Source organism: Mus caroli, unplaced genomic scaffold (assembly GCF_978045245.1).
Source record: "Mus caroli unplaced genomic scaffold, Mus_caroli_1 scaffold_3, whole genome shotgun sequence".
Classification (NCBI taxonomy): domain Eukaryota; kingdom Metazoa; phylum Chordata; class Mammalia; order Rodentia; family Muridae; genus Mus; species Mus caroli.
The window spans coordinates 81,891,345-81,919,124 of NW_028227258.1; positions in this window are offsets into that span (position 1 = coordinate 81,891,345).

Sequence of the window (27,780 nt, forward strand, 5' to 3'; positions counted from 1 at the left end):
TTAATTCAGTTCTTTATCGGTCTTTGGAAACTGCAGTGATCATGGCTGTCTTAACCTCACTTAGGCTTTCTTTCATCATTCTCCTCTGGAAAGATTCACACTAGCAAAATCGACCACCCTCCACCCTCTGCTTGGCAGAATACTGTTAGAAAACAAAAAAACAAAAAAACTGACTCCCCTCACCTTGCATCCAAGGACATGACTACAAATCAAGTGGTTTTTGTTTTTTGTCCGAATTCTCCTATATTACAAATGATTTCAATCTTTTGGTAGTTCGAAGCAAGTATTGTGTGACAGCAGCTTCTATAAACATGTTTTTAGTAATGTGTAGACAGGGAGATAAGGAACTGTGAGAATTGGCTTTCCAAGAAGGTGACAAAATATCTGATATAATCCACTTGAAATAGATGAAATAACTAGTGGTTGCACAGCTCACAATGCAAGTTAGTTGGCCATATTGCTTTGAGCCTATGGTAGAGCAGGAAGCCTGTGACAGAGTAAATCTTCCCTCTACATCATAATCATGGAACAAAGAGAGAAATGGAACAAAAAGAGCTTGTATCCACAATCCCCTTCAAAGGAGCACTCCAGTGACCTGACCCTCCTATAATGTTCCATCCCACACTAACACCACAGTCTGGTGACTAAGCCCTTAGCAATTTTGCCTTTGGGATGCCGTCAGACTCCAGTTAGTGTTTACTCATTCAAAGAGTCTATGGTTCTGTGCTGGGAACATTCCCAGAGTCTGAGTGTTTCCAGTTGTTCCATAAAATCCGGTGGCTGCTATAGTACATAGACACTTCTCTTACTCCCCAAAAGCAAGACTCTGAATTCCTAGCAGGTTAGACTCTGGTTAAGTAGCTTCTCTGAGAGAAAGCCTACCAAAGAAGGAATGGTTACTGGTTTTCATGCAAGTAAGAGGAGAATTTTTCCAGCCCTCACCAAGAACACTAGGTGAGACTCCTGTGATTAAACACACATACACACAGGCACACACACACACACACACACACACACAGAGAGAGAGAGAGAGAGAGAGAGAGAGAGAGAGAGAGAGAGAGAGAGAGAGAGAGAGAGAGAGAGAGAGAGTCAATGGCTGGAACTTCACACTCTGATTCCTCTACACTGAGCCCCTATAAAGTCATCAGTTCCACACATTCACCTGTCTCCTTTTCACTCTCTGCTCTTGGGAGCAAATGTATGCTCTATAATTTCATTATGCTTATAACTCTATAATAAACTTCTATCCAAAATGCAAAATCCACCTTCCTTCATTGTGTACTATGCAGCACAAAACGCGTCGAGTACATATCTGTTTTATTGTTATTTAAGCACTGTTTCTACAGGGCACCTTGACAACATTATAATTTCTAATGAATGAAGTGGGCCATCTAGGAGAAGGCACTTTAAATATGGGTACCTGCCTCTACTATTATAAATGCTACAAAAATACTAAGAAAATGTATAAATCATTCCATTTATAAATTTATAAGTGATTCTCTACTTGCCTATTTTTAATCCTCAGTGCATTCAATAGAGTGCTTTGTACTTTATATATCTTTCTGACTTTAATGTGTCTGAAGCCACACTGCATTCCTGTTTCCATGGCCACATCCTAGCACACAATTTGGTATTCATAAGAAATATATGTTGGAGAGTTGGACCCCAGTTTTCTGAATTTATTTTTCCCCTGGGAGTGAAAGCAGGGATTGAAATGAAACTGTTCTGCACACCCCTCAACTGCACAGCACTGGAAAGCCAAGTGAAGTCAAGGTTTTAGTAAGTGCTGATTACACACTCCACTGGCTGAGGAGATTGCTTCTGCTTTCTCCCCATGTGTTCTGTGAGTATGATAGGCAATTCCCCTTCTTAATGCTTCCATATTGATGATATTTCCAACCTCACTTTGTTTCTCATACCCAAAGGTACATAGAATAGATAAAAGAGAGAGCCGTGAGTCATGCAGATAGAATTGTGATAGAAAAATGGAACATGGGTGAAGAGGAAGGGAGAAAGAAAGGTGAGAACAGAACACAGGAGAGTGGAGACATGCAGGTGTTGACATCAGGCAACTTTGATGCTGCCAGGGAAATAGGAGCCAACTGTGAGATTGGAGAGTGGATCACATTCAAGATGCGGTGCCAGGAAGTAATCAATGACTGTTAGAAGAGGCTACAAAGTAACAGAGAGGTTAAGCAATATCATCCTGCCTCACAGTATCACAGGAGAAGCCTCAACTTTGGTAGTTCTTGAAGGCTGGAGAACTGAGCAGAGAGGGTTCAAATTAAGACAGTTATACAGGTGTGAATCTTGTCACTATGGAAGTAGAGAATGTGTACTACCAAGTTTATTTTTGAAATACTCAGACTATAATTTTCTAATTTCCTAAAAAGTGCCCTCTAACTTATTTTTGTGTACTGGAGTTTTGCTCTGTCGAGGAAGGGGCTGGGGAGCACAGAAAACTTAACTGACAGCGCTGTGTTCATTGAAGCCAGAGTTGTTGGCCTTTGATGCGTGAAACCTCTGGCATTTAACCAGTGACCCGAAACAAGGCCAAAACTCAGCCCCAAATGTCAGCACAGAGAAAGGCCAGGTATTTCATGAAATTTTTTCTTATGAATTTTACATGTAAGGATCATGTTTTCTGGTCATTTAAAATGTTACCCCTCACCTTTGTTTACCGTAACCTTTAATATTTCAAAGATAGTCTAATCATTTGTTAGTCAAATTCAAAGAAGTCTTATGAATATTGATTCCTGAAATGTTATCATTTTACCAATACAGAAGTATTTTCTAAATGTAAAAATTAATTCTAAAGTACTTAACCTAATACCCAGATATACTCTCTGGTCTCTTTATCACACATTCCTTTGAAATCATATTTCAATATTGTTTTAGTAGGAGAATTAGAGAATTATATTTTTTAATTTATATTTTATTAGGTATTTTCCTCAGTTACATTTCCAATGCTATCCCAAAAGTCCCCCATACCCACCCCCCCAATCCCCTACCGACCCATTCCCCCTTTTTGGCCCTGGGGTTACCCTGTACTGGGGCATATAAAGTTTGCAAGTCCAATGGGCCTCTCTTTGCAGTGATGGCCAACTAGGCCATCTTTTGATACATATGCAGTTAGAGACAAGAACTCCAAGGTACTGACTAGTTCATATTGTTGTTCAACCTATAGGGTTGCAGTTCCCTTTAGCTCCTTGGGTAATTTCTCTAGCTCCTCCATTGGGGGCCGTGTGATCCATCCAATAGCTGACTGTGATCATCCACTTCTGTGTTTGCTAGGCCTGGCATAGTCTCACAAGAGACAGCTATATCTGGGTCCTTTCAGCAAAATCTTGCTAGTGTATGCAATGGTGTCAGCGTTTGGAAACTGATTATGGGATGGATCCCTGCATATGGCAATCACTAGATGGTCCATCCTTTCGTCACAGTTCCAAATTTTGTCTCTAAAACTCCTTCCATGGGTATTTTGTTCCCATTTCTAAGAAGCTGCAAAGTGTCCACACTTTGGTCTTCATTCTTCTTGAATTTCATGCGTTTAGCAAATTGTATCTTATATCTTGGGTATCCTACGTTTCTGGGCTAATATCCACTTATCAGTGAGTACATATTGTGCAAGTTCCTTTGTGATTGGGTTACCTCACTCAGAATGATGCCCTCCAAGTCCATCCATTTGACTAGGAATTTCATAAATTCATTTTTTTCATAGCTGAGTAGTACACCATTGTGTAAATGTACCACATTTTCTGTATCCATTCCTCTGTTGAGGGGCATTTGGGTTCTTTCCAGCTTCTGGCTATTATAAATAAGGCTGCTATGAACATAGTGGAGCATGTGTCCTTCTTACTGGTTGGGACATCTTCTGGCTATATGCCCAGAAGAGGTATTGCTGGATCCTCCAGTAGTACTATGTCCAATTTTCTGAGGAACCACCAGACTGATTTCCAGAGTGGTTGTACAACCTTGCAATCCCACCAACAATGGAGGAGTGTTCCTCTTTCTCCACATCCTGGCCAGCATCTGCTGTCACCTGAATGTTTGATCTTAACCATTCTGACTGGAGTGAAGTGGAATCTCAGGGTTGTTTTGTTTTGCATTTCCCTGATGATTAAGGATGTTGAACATTTTTTCAGGTGCTTCTCAGCCATTCCGTATTCCTCAGGTGAGAATTCTTTGTTCAGCTCTGAGCCCCATTTTATAATGGGCTTATTTGATTTTCTGGAGTCCACCTTCTTGAGTTCTTTATATATATTGGATATTAGTCCCCTATCCAATTTGGGATAGGTAAAGATACTTTCCCAATCTGTTGGGAAATCTGGTCTCTTTATCACACATTCCTTTGAAATCATATTTCAATATTGTTTTAGTAGGAGAATTAGAGAATTATATTTTTTAATTTATATTTTTATTAGGTATTTTCCTCAGTTACATTTCCAATGCTATCCCAAAAGTCCCCCATACCCACCCCCCCAATCCCCTACCGACCCATTCCCCCTTTTTGGCACAAGCCATGGCTGTTCTATTCAGGAATTTTTCCCCTGTACCCATATCTTCGAGGCTTTTCCCTACTTTCTCCTCTATAAGTTTCAGTGTCTCTGGTTTTATGTGGAGTTCCTTAATCCACTAAGATTTGACCTTAGTACAAGGAGATAGAAATGGATCAATTCACATTTTTCTACATGATAACCCCCAGTTGTGCCAGCACCATTTGTTGAAAATGCTGTCTTTTTTCCACTGGATGGTTTTGGCTCCCTTGTCCAAGATCAAGTGACCATAGGTGTGTGGGTTAATCTCTGGGTCTTCAATTTTGTTCCATTGGTCTACTTGTCTGTCACTATACCAATACCATGCAGTTTTTATCACAATTGCTCTGTAGTAAAGCTTTAGGTTCGGCATGGTGATTCCACCAGAGGTTCTTTTATCCTTGAGAAGAGTTTTTGCTATCCTAGGTTTTTTGTTATTCCAGATGAATTTGCAGATTGCACTTTCTAATTCGTTGAAGAATTGAATTGGAATTTTGATGGGGATTTCATTGAATCTGTAGATTGCTTTGGCAAGATAGCCATTTTTACAATGTTGATCCTGCCAATCCATGAGCATGGGAGATCTTTCCATCTTCTGAGATCTTCTTTAATTTCTTTCTTCAGAGACTTGAAGTTCTTATCATACAGATCTTTCACTTCCTTAGTTAGAGTCACGCCAAGGTATTTTATATTATTTGTGACTATTGAGAAGGGTGTTGTTTCCCTAATTTTTTCTCAGCCTGTTTATCCTTTGTGTAGAGAAAGGCCATTGACTTGTTTGAGTTAATTTTATATCCAGTACTTCATTGAAGCTGTTTATCAGGCTTAGGAGTTCTCTGGTGGAATTTTTAGGGTCACTTATATATACTATCATATCATCTGCAAAAAGTGATATTTTGACTTCTTCCTTTCCAATTTGTATCCCCTTGATCTCCTTTTGTTGTCGAATTGCTCTGGCCAGGACTTCAAGTACAATGTTTAATAGGTAGGAAGAGAGTGGGCAGCCTTGTCTAGTCCCTGATTTTAGTGGGATTTCTTCCAGCTTCTCACCATTTGCGTTGATGTTGGCTACTGGTTTGCTGTAGATTGCTTTTATCATGTTTATGTATGGGCCTTGAATTCCTGATCTTTCCAAGACTTTTATCATGAAGGGGTGTTGGATTTTGTCAAAGTCTTTCTCAGCATCTAATGAGAGGATCATGTGGTTTTTGTCTTTGAGTTTGTTTATATACTGGATTACATTGATGGATTTCCGTATATTGAACCATCATTGCATCCCTGGAATGAAACCTACTTGGTCAGGATGGATGATTGTTTTGATGTGTTCTTGGATTCAGTTAGCAAGAACTTTATTGAGGATTTTTGCATCGATATTCATAAGGGAAATTGGTCTGAAGTTTTCTATCTTTGTTGGGTCTTTTTGTGGTTTAGGTATCAGAGTAATTATGGCTTCATAGAATGAGTTGGGTAGAGTACCTTCTGTTTCTATTTTGTGGAATAGTTTGTGAAGAACTGGACTTAGGTCTTCTTTGTAGGTCTGATAGAACTGTGCACTAAACCCTTCTGGTCCTGGGCTTTTTTTGATTGGGAGACTATTAATGACTGCTTCTATTTCTTTAGGGGATATAGGACTGTTTAGATCATTAACCTGATCTTGATTTAGCTTTGGTACCTGGTATCTGTCTAGAAACTTGTTCATTTCATCCAGGTTTTCAGGTTTTGTTGAGTATAGACTTTTGTAGAAGGATCTGATGGTGTTTTGGATGTCTTCAGGATCTGTTGTTATATTTCCCTTTTCATTTCTGATTTTGTTAATAAGGATGCTTTCCCTGTGCCCTCTAGTGAGTCTGGCTAAGGGTTTATCTATCTTGTTGATTTTCTCAAAGAACCAGCTCCTTGATTGGTTGATTCTTTGAATAGTTCTTCTTGTTTCCACTTGGTTGATTTCACCCCTAAGTTTGATTATTTCCTGCCTTCTACTCCTCTTGGGTGAATTTGTTTCCTTTTGTTCTAGAGCTTTTAGGTGTGTTGTCAAGCTGCTAATGTGTGCTCTCTCTAGTTTCCTTTTGGAGGCACTCAGAGCTATGAGTTTTCCTCTTAGGAATGCTTTCATTGTGTCCCATAAGTTAAGGTATATTGTGGCTTCATTTTCATTAAACTCCAAAAAGTCCTTAATTTCTTTCTTTATTCCTTCCTTGACCAAGGTATCATTGAGAAGAGTGTTGTTCAGTTTCCACGTGAATGTTGGCTTTTTATTAGTTATTTTGTTATTGAAGATCAGCCTTAGTCCATGGTGATCTGATAGGATGCATGGAACAATTTCAATATTTTTCTATATGTTGAGGCTTGTTTTGTGACCAATTATGTGGTCAATTTTGGAGAAGGTACCATGGGGTGCTGAGAAGAAGGTATATCCTTTTGTTTTAGGATAAAATGTTCTGTGGATATCTGTTAAGTCCATTTGTTTCATCACTTCTGTTAGTTTCTCTGTGTCCCTGTTTAGTTTCTGTTTCCATGATCTGTCCATTGATGAAAGTGGTGTGTTGAAGTCTCCCACTATTATTGTGTGAGGTGCAGTGTGTGTTTTGAGCTTTACTAAAGTTTCTTTAATGAATGTGACTGCCCTTGTATTTGGAGCATATATATTCAGAATTGAGAGTTCCTCTTGGAGGATTTTACCTTTGATGAGTATGAAGTGCTCCTCCTTGTCTTTTTTGATTATTTTGTGTTGGAAGTTGATTTTGTTAGATATTAAAATGGCTACTCCAGCTTGTTTCTTCATACCATTTGCTTGGAAAATTGATTTCCAGCCTTTCATTCTGAGGTAGGGTCTATCTTTTTCTCTGAGATGAGTTTCCTGTAAGCAGCAAAATGTTGGGTCTTGTTTGTGTAGCCAGTTTGTTAGTCTATGTCTTTTTATTGGGGAGTTGAGTCCATTGATATTAAGAGATATTAAGGAAAAGTAATTGTTGCTTCCTGTTATTTTTGTTGTTAAAGTTGGCATTCTGTTGTTGTGGCTGTCTTCTTTTAGGTTTGTTGAGGGATTACCTTCTTGTTCTTTCTAGGGCGTGGTTCCCGTCCTTGTATTGGTTTTTACTGTTATTATCCTTTGAAGGGCTGGATTTGTGGAGAGATAATGGGTGAATTTGTTTTTTTCGTGGAATACTTTGGTTTCTCCTTCTATGGTAATTGAGAGTTTGGCTGGGTATAGTAGCCTGGGCTGGAGTTTGTGTTCTCTTAGTGTCTGTATAACATCTGTCCAGGATCTTCTGGCTTTCATAGTCTCTGGTGAAAAATCTGGTGTAATTCTGATAGGCTTGCCTTTATATGTTACTTGACATTTTTTCCCTTACTGCTTTTAGTATTCTCTCTTTATTTATTGCATTTGTTGTTCTGATTATTATGTGTCGGGAGGAATTTCTTTTCTGGTCCAGTCTATTTGGAGTTCTGTAGGCTTCTTGTATGTTCATGGGCATCTCTTTCTTTAGATTTGGGAAGTTTTCTTCAATAATTTTGTTGAAGATTTTTGCTGGTCCTTTGAGTTGAAAATCTTCATTCTCATCCACTCCTATTATCCATAGGTTTGGTCTTCTCATTGTGTCCTGGATTTCCTGGATGTTTTGAGTTAGGATCTTTTTGCATTTTCCATTTTTTTGATTGTTGTGCCGATGTTCTCTATGGAATCTACTGCACCTGAGATTCTCTCTTCCATCTCTTGTGTTGCTGATGCTCCCATCTCTGGTTCCAGATTTCTTTCCTAGTGTTTATATCTCCAGCGTTGCCTCACTGGGTTTTCTTTATTGTGTCTACTTCCCTTTTTAGGTCTTGGATGGTTTTATTCAATTCCATCACCTGTTTGGTTGTGTTTTCCTGCAATTCTTTAAGGGATTTTTGTGTTTCCTCTTTAATGTCTTCTACTTGTTTAGCAGTGTTCTCCTGTATTTCTTTAAGTGAGTTATTTAAGTCCTTCTTGATGTTCTCTACTATCATCATGAGATATGCTTTTAAATCCAGGTCTAGCTTTTCAGGTGTGTTGGGGTGCCCTGGACTGGGCGAAGTGGGAGTGCTGGGTTCTGATGATGGTGAGTGGTCCTGGTTTCTGTTAGTAAGATTCTTATGTTTATCTTTCGCCATCTGGTAATCTCTGGAGTTAGTTGTTATAGTTGTCTCTGTTTAGAGATTGTTCCTCTGGTGATTTTGTGTGTGGAGCAGATGTGGCAGCAGTCCCAAAAAGGCGCCAGGGACTGCAGCTAAGTCTTATGACTTGCACCTGACTTCCTCATATAAGCCACATTGTGAGAGCTGCGCAGGTGTACCAGGTTACTGGCGAAGCCATTTTGGTGGAGATATGCCCCTGCTGCCCTGATTAGCTGAAGCTGCGTACCTGGTGAGGTGATGTGGCCTGCTGTGAGTGGATGGGAACTGATAGTATATAAGAGTGAGAGGCCCACGGCTCGGGGTCTTTCGCCTACACAGTCAATGCTCTCCCAATAAACGTGTGCAGAAAAATCCTATTATGGTGTCTTTCTTGCTGGTTAGTCAGGAGTCCCACAAATGGTGCCGAAACCCGGGAAGTAACATCTTCAGGCATGAGCGAAGACCCCCTGTTACAGGGAGGATTCAGAACTGCATCACGGGGAAGGAGCGGTTAATGAAGTGTTCCTGCAACACAGACTGTTGAGAAGGATTCAACTGTGTGGATTTAGAACTCTTTAGCTGGGGAACAGTGGTACCGGTAAGTAAAAAGAAATTAATGTGAGTCTCTGAGAGGTATGCTTTCTTATGCAGTAGGTCCAGTAATTGTCGCTTGCTTTGATAAGGGTAGCAACTTTTGCAGGAGCACCAGGGAAGCATATCAGAAACAGAGAGAAATGAAAAAGAAGGCATGTGCAGAAATATAAGTAAAATAAGAAATATAAGAAGAGAAAAATGAAAATACGCTATTTCAGAGCTCTCCTAGGGACAGAAGGAAAACGGGAGACTTCCTGTTTCCTCTCTGGCTCCTATGGAGATATTCTTTGCTCTGGTTAGGATACCTGGGTCCCTTTGAGACACCAAGTTCTATTCCCTGCCTGTCTATTATCTGTTTTTGGTGCACCAAATTGTCCATATGTCTGTCAATTCGTGTTTGTTTTTGTTTTGTTGTTTTAGAGGCAAATATAAAGTTGCCAGGAAGCAGGCACAATGTAATGATAAGGTTCCTGATTTTGGGACAAGTTAAGGTTCATGGTTTTGGAGCAAGTTAAGGTTCACAGTTTTGGGACAAGTTGCACCAAGCACCCTGGTGAATTGAGGTTTGCAGAGGAACAGAGGGTTTTACCAAAAGGGGTTTTGCTAGCCTGGAAGATAGTGAGAAATTGCATAGAAGATAGAGAAAGATGTGGCACAGAACTCCAGAGAGGTAATGAGGCGCTGAATCAGGTAAGAGAGGAGCGCTCTCAATTGGTTTGGGAGAGAGGGTCTGTTTGTGTTTCCTCAGGATCATCTACAACAGCTGCAGGTCCCGGAGTGGCTGACCAGAGCAATTCAGGGCAGGTGGAGCTGTGAGGACGTGGATGTTCCTGTGGCTGGGAATGTTCCTGCTAGTGAGAACTGAAGAGCTACATTGGGGCTGTGTTCCTGAAACCCATGTCATTGACGCATTCAAGTGTTTGCTCAATTCTTTACATCTAATGCTTCACTACAATTGCCTTTTTTCTATGCTGCTTCAGCTAAAGGGATTGTTGTGTTTTCAGATGATTCAAAATATTTCACAGATGAGTGATTATGTTCAGCTGTATCTACTAAAGTTAATGTTACCTGGATTCGAGGGGTGTGGCCTGCCAGTATATCCAAGGGCAATGGCACTATACCCTCCCAACCTAGATGGGCCCCCCTTTCCTTTTTGTAGGAGTGTTCCTGATTCCCTTCCACCTTGGGCAGTGCCCCTTATATGTATGGTTGTTATGTGGGGTGAATTGTAGTTGCACTGATCTTTCCCCCCTAAGCATGGTGGCAGGAGGGGCCTGGGGTAATGCAAATTTTATTGGAATGGTTCTAATGTGTTTGAAACTTCTGTATTTCAATTTGCTGGAGGAAGGAATGTTTCTTTTCTGGCTATGCCTGTTTGTATGTGATCTCCTTTTGTGTTTATTGTTTATAAGAATAATGTTAATTGTAGTAGTGATATTCGTTATATCATTTGGCTGTTGTGACTAGGATGCCTTGCTTTGTACCTTTGCCTTTTCAAGTTACTTTGTTTACAAACTGTCTATCCCTTGCTTCAGGGCTGATGAGCGGGGATGGGAGCCCTGGGATGTATGCTTGTAATAGTGTGTGTGTTGTGTGTTTGGCACATGTGTTAGGTGCAGCATGTGCAGGCCTGCACTTTTGCCATGGTAGCGTAAGCTTTTGCTGCAGTGGAGGCGGTACAATCTCCTCAGATTCGGTTTGCCACTCTAAAAGAAATTATGCTGCATTATGCCATGGGTTGCAAGGCTAAGCACTGCACAGAGGATAGCTTGCTGTTGGCATCCTGTGGAAGGCATGTCTGATTGCATGAAGGTTCAGTGTCCTAGTTCCCTTCCCCCAGGAAAAATGACACGGGAGCTGGCCAAGACCTCTCTGGGTGATGAGCCCAAGGGATGGTTTTGTGTAAGGTCCCTATGCTTGCACACTGGGGATCAGACCTCTACGTTCACCCATGAGGCTTGCTTGCAGCAATTAAGATCTGGCCATAGATTAATCAACATCCTGGCCTTTTGATGCACCTGCTGCAAGCAAAACACAATCTCCTCAAGTGTGGCTTGGCATGACAGAGAAGTAGTCAGTGACGGATAAGACTCCCTGGGCATGTCACCAACCTAAGACAGGGATCAAACCAATGCTGTTTGTCTCCCAAGGATGGGTAAGGGACATTGCTGCAGGGGGCAATCTAAGACAGACATTCTCTCTGCCAAAAAAGAAAAAAGGGGGAAATGTGAGGAGCAGATGTGGCAGAGGTCCCAAAAAGGCACCAGGGACTGCAGCTAAGTCTTATGACTTGCACCTGACTTCCTCATATAAGCCACAAACATTGTGAGAGCTGCGCAGATGTACCAGGTTACTGGTGAAGCCATTTTGGTGGAGATATGCCCCTGCTGCCCTGATTAGCTGAAGCTGCGTACCTGGTGAGGTGATGTGGCCTGCTGTGAGTGGATGGGAACTGGTAGTATATAAGAGTGAGAGGCCCAGGGCTCGGGGTCTTTAGCCTACACAGTCAATGCTCTCCCAATAAACGTGTGCAGAAGGATCCTATTGTGGTGTCTTTCTTGTTGGCGAGATGGGCACTCACAATTTTGTTACCCTCTATGAGCAGACCTGGGAGACTACCTCTCTCCTCTGAGTTTCAGTGGTCAGAGCAGTCTCTGCAGGCAAGGTCTCCTCTTTCAGGGAAGGTGCACAGTTATCTGGTGTTTGGACCTCCTCCTGGCCGAAGACGAAGGCCCAAAATAGGATCTTTCCCAGAAGCTGTGTTGCTTTGGCCTGTCACAGAATCCATTGTTTCAGTAGTCCACACTCTCACCTGTGTAGACTACTTTCTGCAGAGTCCCAGAACCAAGGTGGCTCCCAAGGAACCTGAGGCAGAATCCTCTCGGGCCGGGCGAACACCTGTGCTCTGACCAGGAAGGTGGCCGGTTGTCTGGAGCCGAAAATGGCGCTGCCTCAGAGGCTCTGTGGCCCAAGAATTATTTTTTGAAGGTCAACACTATCCTTAGGAATTTTGGTTTTTTTTTTTTCTTATTTGCTTTACATCCCATTCACTGTCCCCCTTCTCGCCATCCCTTTCCAAGATCCTTTCCCCCTTTATCCCCCATCCCCTTCTCAGACCAAGTTGGGGCACTCTAGGTATCCTCCTCCTACACTCCCACATCTAGTCTTTGTGAGGCTGAGCACATTCTCTTCCACTTAGTCCAGACAAGGCAGATTACCTAGAAGAACATATTCCACATACAGGCAACACCTTTTGGAACAGTTCCCACTTCAGTTGTTTGGGACCCACATGAAGACCAAGCTTCATATCTGTTACATATATACAGGGAGGCCTAGGTCCAGTCTGTGTATGTTCATTGGTTGGTGGTCTCTAAGAACCTTAATGCTCCAGGTTAGTTGACTCTGTTTTTCTTCCCATGGAGTTCTTATCCCCTTAGAGGCTGCAATCTGTTCTCCCATTCTTCCATAAGAGTCCCCAGGCACAATCCACTGTTTGACTGTGGTTGTAAAGAGAATTGCTAGTCAGGTGCTTTGAGCAATGTTTTGTACTGAAAACAGAAATTTAGATTCTAAAGATTCTCTAAAGCTAACAGACATAGAAAAACATGAATAACTTTGCAAATTGTTATTCAATTTTAAAGCAAAAGTTTGCTGTTGAATGCTACTTTAATTAGATTAACTATAATCAATTAACTAGAATTTTGAGGTTTTATTATTACAAAAAGAAAGGAAGGAAGGAAGAAACTGCATGCTACTTCTTTCCCTGACCCTTTCTCTGCCCCTCCTAAACTATGAAGAAAAAGGGAGTATTGCTAGTTTCCATCAGGTCTCTGGAAGCATTTGGATCTTCAATCTAAACTCTTTCATCTAAATTAAAAAATATCAGTAGCACATAAAAGAAACAAAAAGCATTTACCAAACAATAACAAAAAAAAAAAAAAACACTACAAGACCAACAAAACTCCCATTATCTTTAAACAGACCTTAGCTATACTGATGACTGACACTATGTTTCTATGTATCAGATAACATTTTCCATGCATTATCCTCCTTAAAGATCATGAAGTTGCTGACATGGGGCTTGAATTTAAGTTTGAAAGATCCCATCAGCTACCTTTGGACCATAGTGTAGAAGATGGTCAGAATATTGGCTGTTCCACTTACAGGACCAATCCCACCATCCTGACTTTGGCCATGTTTGGTAATCAGGTGCGCTTCAGAAAAGGGAACATGTCATCAATGCATGTGCAAACAGAAGACTGTCATGCCATCAGTGTGTTCTCTACCTTCTTATGACATCTTTCCCTTGTGCCTGGAAGGGCATTCCATGAGTCTGCTCCCAACATCTAGATGACATGCTTGGGCAACAGATGCCATACAGGGCTCCTGACAGTGTTACAAATGTTAGAACTTGAAGCAGAACATTATACATCGGAAGAGTTAGGGTCACATTTTGTGCTACATGGTGAATCATGCCTCCTCTGACACATACCCTTTACTGTATCTGTTTCTATCTGCTTAATCCTCTTGCATGAAGAGGAGTTTGTTTGTAATGTAGGTTAATTTTTTTTCCTGCAAATAAACTAGAACAAATCAAAATGTCCTTCCCTGAAAAACATTCTGACTCTACCATAAAATCTTTTGGTAAGCTCTGTAAATAGAGAACATAATTAAATTAGCACAGCGTGAGAATTATAATATGCCCACTTTGGTTGGTTGCTACACAAAGTGCATATCAAGTAGAAAAGCAAACACTTTTCGGAGATTATTTTCCATTATCCATTGTTAATAGCATGCCTCCTGGTACCTGCTAAACCATTTAAACTCTGTCTGCAAGCACATTCTAAAACAGATTCTGTTGACAGGTGCAGTTCGGAGGACTACTTCTTCCTCTGTGGAATTACATCCCTCTTCCTCCTACTCCTTCCTTGTAAATGGTACTTAAACTCACTGACGCCTGGATGCTTTTATTACAGAGTGATTCATCTAGTTTTTAATCTCTTGGCCTTTTCAGTGGGATGATGCAATCTCAGGAATTAAGAATAAAAAAGATCACTTGCATTCACATTTTTATACTTAAAGTGAGCCGCTTCCCAACACCATAGTTGACCACAGAAGGTTAAGTCAGTCCTTGTGCTAATAAGCAACTGCCTACACACCTGTGGGAGAGTATAGCTTAGCCAGGAGGATCACTTTGTGGAGGTCACTATACGTTTCTTATATTTGAAATTTAGTCTACTTCAGATCAGTCTGTATCCATCAATTTGCTTTATTCAATTTTGCCAAAAAAACAAGATAAAGATCATAAGTCTGTCATTCACACATATTTATGTGTATGAATATAACTTACTGATGTTCTAATTGAGCAGCCATTACTCACCCTTCATGAGACATGCACCACCTCTCCCCACTGTCCATGTCCTGGCCTGAAGTCAGGCAAAAAGCCGGTTCTGAAACAAGGACACTGCGTTTGTGGTTACTGAAGCCAATTATCACATGCCTGTGTACAGACCAAATGGAAACTACAGGCATAATGTAAATGGATTTTGAATATTATGCTAACTTCTTCTTTATGGTCCAGATCTAGAAGAGGCTATGTGTTACCACTGAGCTGTGGCTTATGGTTCCATACTAATGTTTTGAAAAAAAAAAATGACTTAAGCCATGTGTCTTTTTGTGCTTTGTTTTTCTTTTGGCAGGTGGTGCTGTCTACAAGCTGAGTTTTGTGGCCTAAATAGTAATTCTATCATGGAGTCAATGGTGATAAGGTTTGGGGAACTACTAAGGTCTACGGCCATTTTACAGTTCTATTTTGGAAGGACAGACTACTGAATGTTTGGCCATGCTCCAGTGAGTCAATAGATAACACAAATTGCACTTTTTCCTTATTTTTTTATTCTTATTTTTAATTTTACTTGTTTTGGAGTGAGGGATCTGTGGGAGGAACATTGAAAGACTGGTAAGTGAATGTGATAAGAATACATGATGTGAAATTCCCAGGGAATCAATAAAAATGTTATGTTGAGAAAGGAAAATAGCAGGAGGATTTCTCCCATGGCCATGACTTATCTAGTCTCGGGTTCTTGGCCACTTTAACAGTGTCAAGTATGGACCCCAGTTCTCAGGAGTAGTGGGCCAACACAAAACCAACTTCATGATTTCTGTTTGTTTCTTTGTGTTTTGATTGGTGGGCTTTTGGTATGTTTGTTTGTTTTTGTTTTTGTTTTGTTTTTTTTTGTTGTTGTTTTTCGGTTTTGAGAGACAGCACACAGAGTTGGGTGGGTAAGAAAATGGGGGGTATCTTGGAGGAGTTGGCAAAGGAGAAAACATAAAAACATATTGAATGAAAACAAGCAAAAAGAGCACAAATCTTTTATTTAAAATCAGTAACCACAGTGCTTAGATAGTGTTAATGAACATAACTGATTAAAATAAAATTTGGTAATGACTACAAAGCATAAATATAACCATTCTCTTTTATTTTTTAGAGTAAATGTAGTTAGAGAAAGACAACTTCCCACTCTCCATAGTTTAATACTGCATTTATTCTCTTTATTTCGTGGGTGAGCTCTTGATGGTCTCCTTTTCTAAGTGAAAGATATTCCCATCAGTTTACAAAGACCTATTTCAAGCACACCCCATCTCCCACTACTGACTCTTTTCTTTAAGAACACAGTTTACAAAAATTATATTTAGAACAGAAAATAATATTTATTTAAATCCAAAATAACTATATCTTCCAATCTAGCTAGAGGTTTGAATACATAAGTATGTGAAATAAATGCTTGCAGATTACTCTGTATTAAAACTAAGAATAATACTATATGGTAACTAACATGAGTAGTGGTAAAAGTAGTTTGGGAATATATTTGGTAAATATGAAAAATAGTGGATATATATAAGTGTGTGTGTGTGTTTGTGTATGTGCATGTGTATGAGTGAGTGTGTGTATACATATATATGTATATATATATATATATATATATATATATATATATATATATGTGTGTGTGTGTGTGTGTGTGTATGCATGTGTATGTGTGAGTGCATATATGTATGTGCATGTGTATGAGTGTGTGTGCCTATGTGTACACTGGTATATACGCATTGTTCAAAAACATTCTTAACTTGGGAATAATAAAATACATAAACAAAATACATCAGCCTCCTCTTAGTTTCTCTTTATGAATCTTCAGTTATAGTCAACCTCAATCTTCTTTGAAATAAGTTTTAAGCTGTATGCCATCTGAGTACTGTAATTGCAACAAAATGTAAATCTGTCTGTCCTCCCAGACATGAATTATCCCTTAAACATATGCTAAGGGGGAAAGAGAAATTACACTGATATCACTTACAGTGAGAAAGAGATTGTTATTATTCTTTCTCTATCACCACATTAAAAAACTGATATAATTAAGTTATAAGCGGGGAAAAAAAGTTTTACTCAGGCTCATGTGTTTGGAGCTGTTGGTGTGGGTTTTGAGTGAGAAAACACATCTCAGAGGTGACTGAAAACCCAAACTATTCACCTAAGACCAGAAAGTAAGGAAGAGAGTGGAGGGCTGGGGTTCTACAATACCCTTGGACATAACCTGTCCCCAATGATCTAAAAGTCTCTCGCTGTTCTACATCTCTTAAAGGTCCCATGAATGTCCTCCATGGGAACACACACAGGCATTTGGGGACATACAAGAAATTCAAGAACAAACCATAGATGCTTTATTGCTACAGATGTTCTAGGTCATTATTAAATATTGTCGGTCTTTTACTGTGCCTAATTTATAGGTGAAGCTGTACCTTAGGTGTGTTTAAGAAAAACACCTGACATTTATATTTCAGAACTCAGCAGTTTCAAGCAGCCGCTGGAAGGATTGTGAAATATATTTTCTGTTGATACTGAAAACTGTAGGTTCATTTTGAACACAGCAAACACACAGAGAACAAAAGCCTCACAGAACAAGACCAATGTCTACCAAGACATTCCATGAAGCCCATATTCAGAAGGAAAATTGAACAAAACTTATCAGATGTAGACCTGAGGATTCTGGAGGCAAAAATGGAAGACGACGACAGTCAATCAGCTCCTTTTCTGTCAGACTCTGCAAGCTTTGGACCAGCTCCAAAGGCTGCATAACCAATGTAGGCTCCTCTCCCTGAGGTACAGAGGAGGATTTGATGAACAAATTTGAGAGCTGTGCAGTCAATTACTCCATCCTCCAGATTTAGGAAACAAATCTGATGGCATATATTTTAAGGACATTTATATACATTTAATTTTAGACCTTTATTACTTATGCACTAAAGTGCAAGTTTCTGGTTTATGTATCTTAAAAAAAAAAAAAAACTTAGAAACAAAAGTCAGTTTCTAAATGTGAAAATGTAGAAAGATGTCAACTCTCAGGGAAGATTTTGAAGCCTGCATAGTGGGTTCTTTTTCACAGAATCAAAATGCCTGCTGAATGTCTTTCATATCTAATGAACGTCAGTATTGCCCTATTTGCATTTTGGAGTAGAGAAGGGAAACAGAAGTCTTCTAGAATATCTTAAGGATCAAGGATAAAACATCTTGTACTGGTGCTTCCAGGCCTCTTTCTTGCTCTGCTTGACACAATGAAGGCATTATCATAATGAGGAACCATCACTGACTCAAAGAAACAGTGGTTTAAGAGCCTAAAATCACTGAAAAGTAAAAGCAGTGTTATTCCAAAACCCGTGGTTTTTGAGGGTTGTTTTTTAATTATTATTATTATTATTATTATTTTGAAATAATTTGATGGTTTAAAAATTGCAGAAAATCAAAATCACAGAAATTTCACAACATATGCATTCCTGCTTTTGTGAAGAACTAAATGATTGCAGATGTGTAACCACAGTCTTGATTAAAGAGCACGCCTGAACTTCAAACCTTCATTCTTTGAAATAAGCTTCGTGGCAATAAAATTATGCAAATGTAGACAATGAAGGAAAGCCACTTCTGAAAGCTGCTATATGCATTTATATAAACAGCTATTGAATGAAGGAATGTGATTTTTGATTCCATTAAATGATTTCTGCCTTGAAAATTAAAAAGTCAGGATGCTATTGACTATTGATTGTAATCCAAAGTATACTCACTGAGGTTACAAGATCTATTTTGTGCATATTCATTCAGACTTTAGTCAATAATTCACTGAAATGCTTACATATGTTTTAGACTCACCTTACTTTTCAAAATGTTCACAGTTCTAGACAATGAGCCCATGCTACTCACTTCTGTAGTCGGGAGGTCTCTACACACTCTATCTATTTTCATCAAGATGGTAACTTCCTGCAGAGTAGCACTTCTCAACACTGAGTTATACTTCTCTCCATTGACCTCCCAAATCATGCAGGAGTTGCTTCAGCCACAGCTTTGGACAAAAATGCATTTGGACTCCTCATCCCTCACCCCTAGTTCAAATCTCTGCTTTGACTGAGAACTCTGCTAAAGCATGCCCATGCCCTGAAATGCATGTCACCTCGTTCATTCTGAGAAATGCCAGTGCCTCTCAGATGCACAACAGACACTGCCTGCCGTGTTGTCACAGGGAAAGAGAAGCTCCTCCGGGTAGGTAAATAAAATACCAGAAGTGAAGACACGAACTCTTTATAAACCCATCACTTTTAAAATTAAACTGCCAAAGAAATTTATTAAGAATCAATGAATTTAATAGAAACTTATGGACAAAGTAATTCTAAAGAAAAGGTTCGGTGCTTCTAATCCCAGAGTATCTTGAGCCAGTCTCTTCCTTGTGGAGGCTTCCCACTCAAAAATACTCGGCTCCAAATTTTCTCAGCCAGCTAAAGGCAGTACAGATGCCTCCTTTCTATGAGCAAGTCACCTCTCTCCCAAGGGGACACATGGGACTTAAATAGACATTTTCAAGTGTTAACCAGATACAGAGTAAATAGAAGATGAAAGCTGTTGTTTTTCGTTAAGATCACACTCATGCAAGTTTCTTATTAAGATTTATTCATTTTATATATATAAGTACATTATCACTGTCTTCAGACACACCAGAAGAGAGCGATGGATCCCATGACAGATGGTTGAAAGCCACCATGTGGTTGCTGGGAAATGAACTCAGGACCTCTGGAAGAGCAGTCAGTGCTCTTAACAGCTGAGCCATCTCTCCAGCCCTGGCTATGTTTTTGGTTTTGGTTTTGGTTTTGGTTTTGGTTTTGGTTTTGGTTTTGGTTTTGGTTTTGGTTTTGGTTTTGGTTTTGGTTTTGGTTTTGGTTTTGGTTTTGGTTTTGGTGTTTTGGTTGTTTGTTTTATCCTCAAGTTTAAGGACTTTTCATCAGTGTACATAATTGAAAATATAACCATGTTATTCCCACACCTCATTCTAATTCACTGACTTTACCCAACCTATTTCCCTTTTTCTTTTTTCTTTTTTCTTTTTTCTTTTTTTTTTTGCTCTGCATCATATTTAGTCAGAAGAGAAAGTTAAATCTGTATTTTTTTCTTTTTCTGCATGAGATTTGGCTCTAGTAACATATTAATGCTTATCTTATTAATCTTATTAATTCTTATATTAATTCTAATATAGTGGGAACACAGGGGCTTACATTTAATGATCTTTTTATAGAATGTTAACTTCAAATTTCTCATTTTCATAAAGATCATATATTAGTTTTTGATGTATTGAAACATTGGAATAGTGAGAAAATATTACAAAAATTTGCTTCTGTCTCTAATTTACTTTTTATCCACCTCTTTTAGGTAATACTATATAGATAATATAACACATACATTTGGGTTCAGATTAATGCATTTAGACACTTGATATACTACAACCGGGACACAGACCACTATCCTCTGTCCTTTTCTGGTAAAAATTCCAATGTTGCAGCTTTGGGTGTTGATAAGAATTGGAGTTTCCATTGTTAAGTATGAATTACACAGTACAGAATTTCCCAGATTGAAACCATAAATGTTTGTTATCTTTCTCTTGATATCATGTTTTAAGGAGATTCTGTGTGGCCGAGTACCTAGCATTTACCTCTTATTACAAAGAAAGAACAAATTTTAATTAACAATTACATTTTAAGAACTGTGACCTTGGGAAAACAGTGCAAACTAACAAGTAAGAGATTGGAACTTTGTAAATTTATTAATAATAATACTTATTATTATTATTATTATTATTATTAGTTATTTTGTTTATTTACATTTCAAATGTTATCCTCCTTCCTGGTTTCCTCTCCAAAAACCCCCATCTTACCCCCTCCCTGCCCAAGAGAGATTTCTACCTATCTCCTGCCTCCATGGGCAGGGAGGTGGTCTCCCATCAGCAGGGAGAAAGATTCCCCACAAACACTGCTAGTCTGGATGCTGGTAATCTTACCTATTAAAAAATTCCATAGTTGTCACTCACAGGTTTTTCAAGCCCCAGCTAGGTGGCACTTAAGCTAGAATCATCTTGAGAAGGGAGCTGCCTGATTAAACTGGCTAAGGGTCAGGATTCCTCAGATCTCATCTCTGAGCTCCACAAACACTTCCTTGCACAATCTCAGTAGGCAGCTGTTTCTGCCACCCATTTTGGCCTTCAGAATGGGTATGATTAAACCCTGTTGCTTACCCTGTTGTATGGAAGAGCAATTCAATATCGAGAGGAATGGAAGGTTCTTCCATAAAGAACAAGCAGGTTCAAGTGCTGACCCTCTAAGATCACTCTTAAAGGCTCTGCAGGCTGGACAGCATAACCAGAGCTCACTGGAGGAGCAGCTGTCAGTAAAAGAAAGTCAGTAATAGTGTGCTCTCATATCACTTAGAAATTATCATAAAATGAACTGAAATTCTAATATTTTTATTAGATATTTTCTTTATATACATTTCAAATGCTATCCCGAAAGTTCCCTAAACCTCCCTCCACCCTGTGCCCCTACCCACCCACTCCCACTTCTTGGCCCTGGCATTCCCCTGTATTGGGGCATATAAAGTTTGCAATACCAAGGGGCCTCTCTTCCCAGGGATGGCTGACTAGGCCATCTTCTGCTACATATGCAGCTAGTGATATGAGCTCTGGGGGTACTGGTTAGTTCATAATGTTGTTCCACCTATAGGGTTGCAGACACCTTCAACTCCTTGGGTACTTTCTCTAGCTTCTCCATTGGGGGCCAGATGTTCCATCTTATAGATGACTGTGAGCATCCACTTCTGTATTTGCCAGGCACTGGCATAGCCTCATTAAAGACAGCTATAAGAGGGTCACTTCAGCAAAATCTTTCTGGCATTGTGCAATAGTGTCTGGGTTTGTTGGCTGATTATGGCATGGATCCCCAGGTGGGGTAGTCTCTGGATAGTCCATCCTTTCGTTTTAGCTCCAAACTTTGTCTCTGTAACTCCTTTCATGGGTATTTTGTTCCCAATTCTAAGGAGGAATGAAGTATCCACCCAATGGCCTTCCCTCTTCTTGATTTTCTTCTGTTTTGCAAATTGTATCTTGGGTGTTCTATGTTTCTGGGCTAATATCCACTTATCAGAGAGTCCATGCATATCTAATGACTTCTTTTGTGATTGGGTTACCTCACTAAGGATGATATCCTCCAGGTACCTCCATTTCATAATTTCAAGGATTTCATAAATCCATTGTTTTTAATTGCTGAGTAGTAATCTATTGTGTAAATGTACTACATTTTCTGTATCCATTCTTCTGTTGAGGGACATCTGAGGTCTTTCCAGCTTCTGGCTATTATAAATAAGGCTGCTATGAACATAGTGGAGCAGGTGTTCTTATTACCAGTTGGAACTTCTTCTGGGTATATGCCCAGGAGAGGTATTGTTGGATCTTCCGGTAGTATTATGTCCAATTTTCTGAGGAACCTCCAGAATGACTTCCTGAATGGTTGTACAAGCTTGCAATCCCACCAGCAGTGAAGGAGTGTCCCTCTTTCTCTACATCCTCGCCAGCATCTGCTGTCACCTGAATTTTTGATCTTAGCCATTCTGATTGGTGTGAAGTGAAATCTCAGGGTTGTTTTGATTTGCATTTCCCTTATGATTAAGGATGCTGAACATTTTTTCAGGTGCTTCTCAGACATTCGATATTCCTCAGTTGAGAATTCTTTGTTTAGCTCTGTGCCCATTTTTAATGGGGTTATTTGAATTTCTGGAGTCCAGCTTATTGAGCTCTTTCTATATATTGGATATTAGTCCCCTATCAGATTAAGGATTGGTAAAAATCCTTTCCCAATCTGTTGTCAATTCTTGATCTTACCATGCAAGCCATTGCTGTTCTGTTTAGGAATTTTTTCCCCTGTGCCCATATCTTTGAGGCTTTTCCCTACTTTCTCCTCTAGTAATTTCAGTGTCTCTGGTCGTATCTGGAGGTCTTTGATCCACTTAGACTTGAGCTTTGTACAAGGAGATAAGAATGGATTAATTCGCATTTTTCTACATGATAACCTCCAGTTGTGCCAGCACCATTTGTTAAAAATGCTGTATTTTTTCCACTGGATGGTTTTAGCTCCCTTGTCAAAAATTAAGTGACCATAGCTGTGTGGATTCATTTCTTGGTCTTCAATTCTATACCATTGATCTACCTGTATGACACTGTACCAGTAACATGCATTTTTTTTATCACAATTGCTCTGTAGTACAGCTTAAAGTCAGGCATGGTGATTCCACCAGAGATTCTTTTATTGTTGAGAATAGTTTTTGCTTTCCTAGGTTTTTTATTTTTCCAGATGAATTTGCAAATTGCCCTTTCTATCTCAGTGAAGAATTGAGTTGGAATTTTGATGGGGATTACATTCAATCTATAGATTGTTTTCAGCAGGATAGCCATTTTTACTATATTAATCCTGCCGATCCATGAGCATGGGAGATCTTTCCATCTTTTGAGATCTTCTTTAATTTCTTTCTCCAGAGACTTGAAGTTCTTGTCATAGAGATCTTTACTTCCTTAGTTAGAGTCACACCAAGGTATTTTATATTATTTGTGATTATTGCGAAGGGTGTTGTTTCCCTAATTTCTTTCTCATCTTGTTTATCATTTGTGTAGAGAAAGGCCATTGAAAAAAATAAAGGCATCACTATTTGCAGATATAATAGTATACATAAGTGACTCCATTTTTTAGGTGCTTCTCTGAGACTGGCAGAAGTGACACAGCTTCTGGGACAGGCCCTGCTTCGTGCCTTCATCTACAGTCAGTAGGCAGGTCTGAACGCCAGATATCTGTGCACCTTCGCAAGAGGAGAGCTTGCCTGCAGAGAGTACTCTGATCACTGAAACTCAGGAAAGAGCTACAATCTTAGGTCTGCTGACAGAGGCTAACAGAATCATAGGAGGAACAAGCTGCAACCAGAGGCAACTATAACAACTAGCTCCAGAGATTACCAGATGGCGAAAGGCAAACATAAGAATCTTACTAACAGAATCCAAGACCACTCACCATCATCAGAACCCAGCACTCCCATCTCAGCCAGTCCTGGATACCCCAACACACCCAAAATGCAAGACTCGTATTTAAAATCATATCTCTTGATGCTGGTAGAGGACATAAAGAAAGACTTTAATAACTAACTTAAAGAAATACAGGAGAACACTGCTAAAGAGGTACAAGTCCTTAAAGAAAAACAGGAAAACACAACCAAACAGGTGATGGAATTGAATAAAACCATACAAGACCTAAAAAGGGAAGAAAACCCAAAGTGAGACAAAGCTAGAGATAGAAACCCTAGGAAAGAAATCTGGAAGCATAGATGCGAGCATCAGCAACAGAATACAAGAGATGGAAGAGAAAATCTCAGGTGCAGAAGATTCCATAGAGAACATCGGCACAACAATCAAGGAAAATGAAAAATGCAAAATGATCCTCACTCAAAACATCCAGGAAATCCAGGACACAATGAGAAGACCAAACCTACGGATAATAGGAGTGGATGAGAATGAAGATTTTCAACTCAAAGGACCAGCAAACATCTTCAACAAAATTATAGAAGAAAACTTCCCAAATCTAAAGAAAGAGATGCCCATGAACATACAAGAAGCCTACAGAACTCCAAATAGACTGGACCAGAAAAGAAATACCTCCCTACACATAATAATCAGAACAACAAATGCTCTAAATAAAGACAGAATACTAAAAGCAGTAAGAGAAAAAGGCCAAGTAACATACAAAGGCAAGCCTATCAGAATTACACCAGATTTCTCACCAGAGACTATGAAAGCCAGAAGATCCTGGACGGATGTTATACAGACACTAAAAGAACACAAACTCCAGCCCAGGCTACTATACCCAGCCAAACTCTCATTTAACATAGATGGAGAAACCAAAGTATTCCACAACAAAACCAAATTCACACATTATCTCTCCACGAATCCAGCCCTTCAAAGGATAATAACAGAAAAAAACCAATACAAGGACAGGAACCACGCCCTAGAAACAACAAGAAGGTAATCCCTCAACAAACCTAAAAGAAGATAGCCACAAGAACAGAATGCCAACTTTAACAACAAAAATAACAGGAAACAACAATTACTTTTCCTTAATATCTCTTAATATCAATGGACTCAAATCCCCGATAAAAAGACATAGACTAACAAACTGGCTACACAAACAAGACCCAACATTTTGCTGCTTACAGGAAACTCATCTCAGAAAAAAAGATAGACCCTACCTCAGAAGGAAAGGCTGGAAAACAATTTTCCAAGCAAATGGCATGAAGAAACAAGCTGGAGTAGCCATTCTAATATCTGATAAGATTGAATTCCAACCCAAAGTCATTAAAAAAGACAGGGAGGGACACTTCATACTCATCAAAGGTAAAATCCTCCAAGAGGAACTATCAATCCTGAATATCTATACTCCAAATACAAAGGCAGCCACATTCATTAAAGAAACTTTAGTAAATCTCAAAGCACACATTGCACCTCATACAATAATAGTGGGAGACTTCAACACACCACTTTCACCAATGGACAGATCATGGAAACAGAAACTAAACAGGGACACAGTGAAACTAACAGAAATTATGAATCAAATGGATCTGGCAGATATCTACAGAACATTCTATCCTAAAACAAAAGGATATACCTTCTTCTCAGCACCTCATGGTACCTTCTCCAAAATTGACCACATAATTGGTCACAAAACAGGCCTCAACAGATACAAAAATATTGAAATTGTCCCATGCATCCTATCAGATCACCATGGACTAAGGCTGATCTTCAATAACAAAATAAATAATAGAAAGCCAACCTTCACGTGGAAACTGAACAACACTCTTCTCAATGATACCTTGGTCAAGGAAGGAATAAAGAAAGAAATTAAGAACTTTTTAGAGTTCAATGAAAATGAAGCCACAACATACCCAAATTTATGGGACGCAATGAAAGCATTTCTAAGAGGAAAACTCATAGCTCTGAGTGCCTCCAAAAGGAAACTAGAGAGAGCACACATTAGCAGCTTGACAACATACCTAAAAGCACTAGAACAAAAGGAAGCAAATTCACCCAAGAGGAGCAGACTGCAGGAAATAATCAAACTCAGGAGCTAAATCAACCAAGTGGAAACAAGAAGAACTATTCAAAGAATCAACCAATCAAAGAGCTGGTTCTTTGAGAAAATCAACAAGATAGATAAACACTTAGCCAGACTCACTAGAGGGCACAGGGAAAGCATCCTAATTAACAAAATCAGAAATGAAAAAGGAGACATAACAACAGATCCTGAAGACATCCAAAACACCATCAGATCCTTCTACCAAAGGCTATACTCAACAAAACTGGAGAACCTGGATGAAATGGAGAAGTTCCTAGACAGATACCAGGTACCAAAGTTGAATCAAGATCAGGTTAATGATCTAAACAGCCCTATATCCCCCAAAGAAATAGAAGCAATCATTAATAGTCTCCCAACTAAAAAAAGCCCAGGACCAGATGGGTTTAGTTCAGAGTTCTATCATACCTTCAAAGGAGATCTAATCCCAGTTCTTCACCAACAATTCCACAAAATAGAAACAGAAGGTACTCTACCCAACTCATTCTATGAAGCCACAATTACTCTGATACCTAAACCGCAAAAAGACCCAACAAAGATACAAAACTTCAGACCAATATCCCTTATGAATATTGATGCAAAAATCCTCAATAAAGTTCTTGCTAACCGAATGCAAGAACACATCAAAACAATCATCCATCCTGACCAAGTCTGTTTCATCCCAGGGATGCAGGGATGTTTCAATATACGGAAATCCATCAACGTAATCCAGTATATAAACAAACTCAAAGACAAAAACCACATGGTCATCTCGTTAGATGCAGAAAAAGCATTTGACAAGATCCAACACCCATTCATGATAAAAGTCTTGGAAAGATCAGGAATTCAAGGCCCATACCTAAACATGATAAAAGCAATCTACAGCAAACCAGTAGCCAACATCAAAGTAAATGGTGAGAAGCTTGAAGCAATCCCTCTAAAATCAGGGACTAGACAAGGTTGTCCACTTTCTCCATACCTATTCAACATTGTACTTGAAGTCCTAGCCAGAGCAATTCAACAACAAAAGGAGATCAAAGGGATACAAATTGGAAAAGATGAAGTCAAAATATCACTTTTTGCAGATGATATGATAGTATATATAAGTGACCCTAAAAATTCCACCAGAGAACTCCTAAGCCTGATAAACAGCTTCGGTGAAGTAGCTGGATATAAAATTAACTCAAACAAATCAATGGCCTTTCTCTACACAAAGAATAAACAGGCTGAGAAAGAAATTAGAGAAACAACATCCTTCTCAATAGTCACAAATAATATTAAATATCTTGGCGTGACTCTAAGGAAGTGAAAGTTCTGTATAATAAAAACTTCAAGTCTCTGAAGAAAGAAATTATAGAAGATCTCAGAAGATGGAAAGATCTCCCATGCTCATGGATTGGCAGGATCAACATTGTAAAAATGGCTATCTTGCCAAAAGCAATCTACAGATTCAATGCAATCCCCATCAAAATTCCAACTCAATCCTTCATCGAATTAGAAAGGGCAATCGGTAGATTCATCTTGAATAACAAAAAACCTAGGATAGCAAAAACTCTTCTCAAGGATAAAAGAACCTCTGGTGGAATCACCATGCCAGACCTAAAGCTCTACTACAGAGCAATTGTGATAAAAACTGCATGGTACTGGTATAGTGACAGACAAATAGACCAATGGAATAGAATTGAAGACCCAGAAATGAACCCACACACCTACGGTCACTTGATCTTCGACAAGGGAGCTAAAAACATCCAGTGGAAGAAAGACAGCATTTTCAACAAATGGTGCTGGCACAACTGGTTGTTAACATGTAGAAGAATGCGAATTGATCCATTCCTATCTCCTTGTACTAAGGTCAAGTCTAAGTGGATCAAGGAACTTCACATAAAACCAGAGACACTGAAACTTATAGAGGAGAAAGTGGGGAAAAGCCTTGAAGATATGGGCACAGGGGAAAAATTCCTGAATAGAACAGTAATGGCTTGTGCTGTAAGATCGAGAATTGACAAGT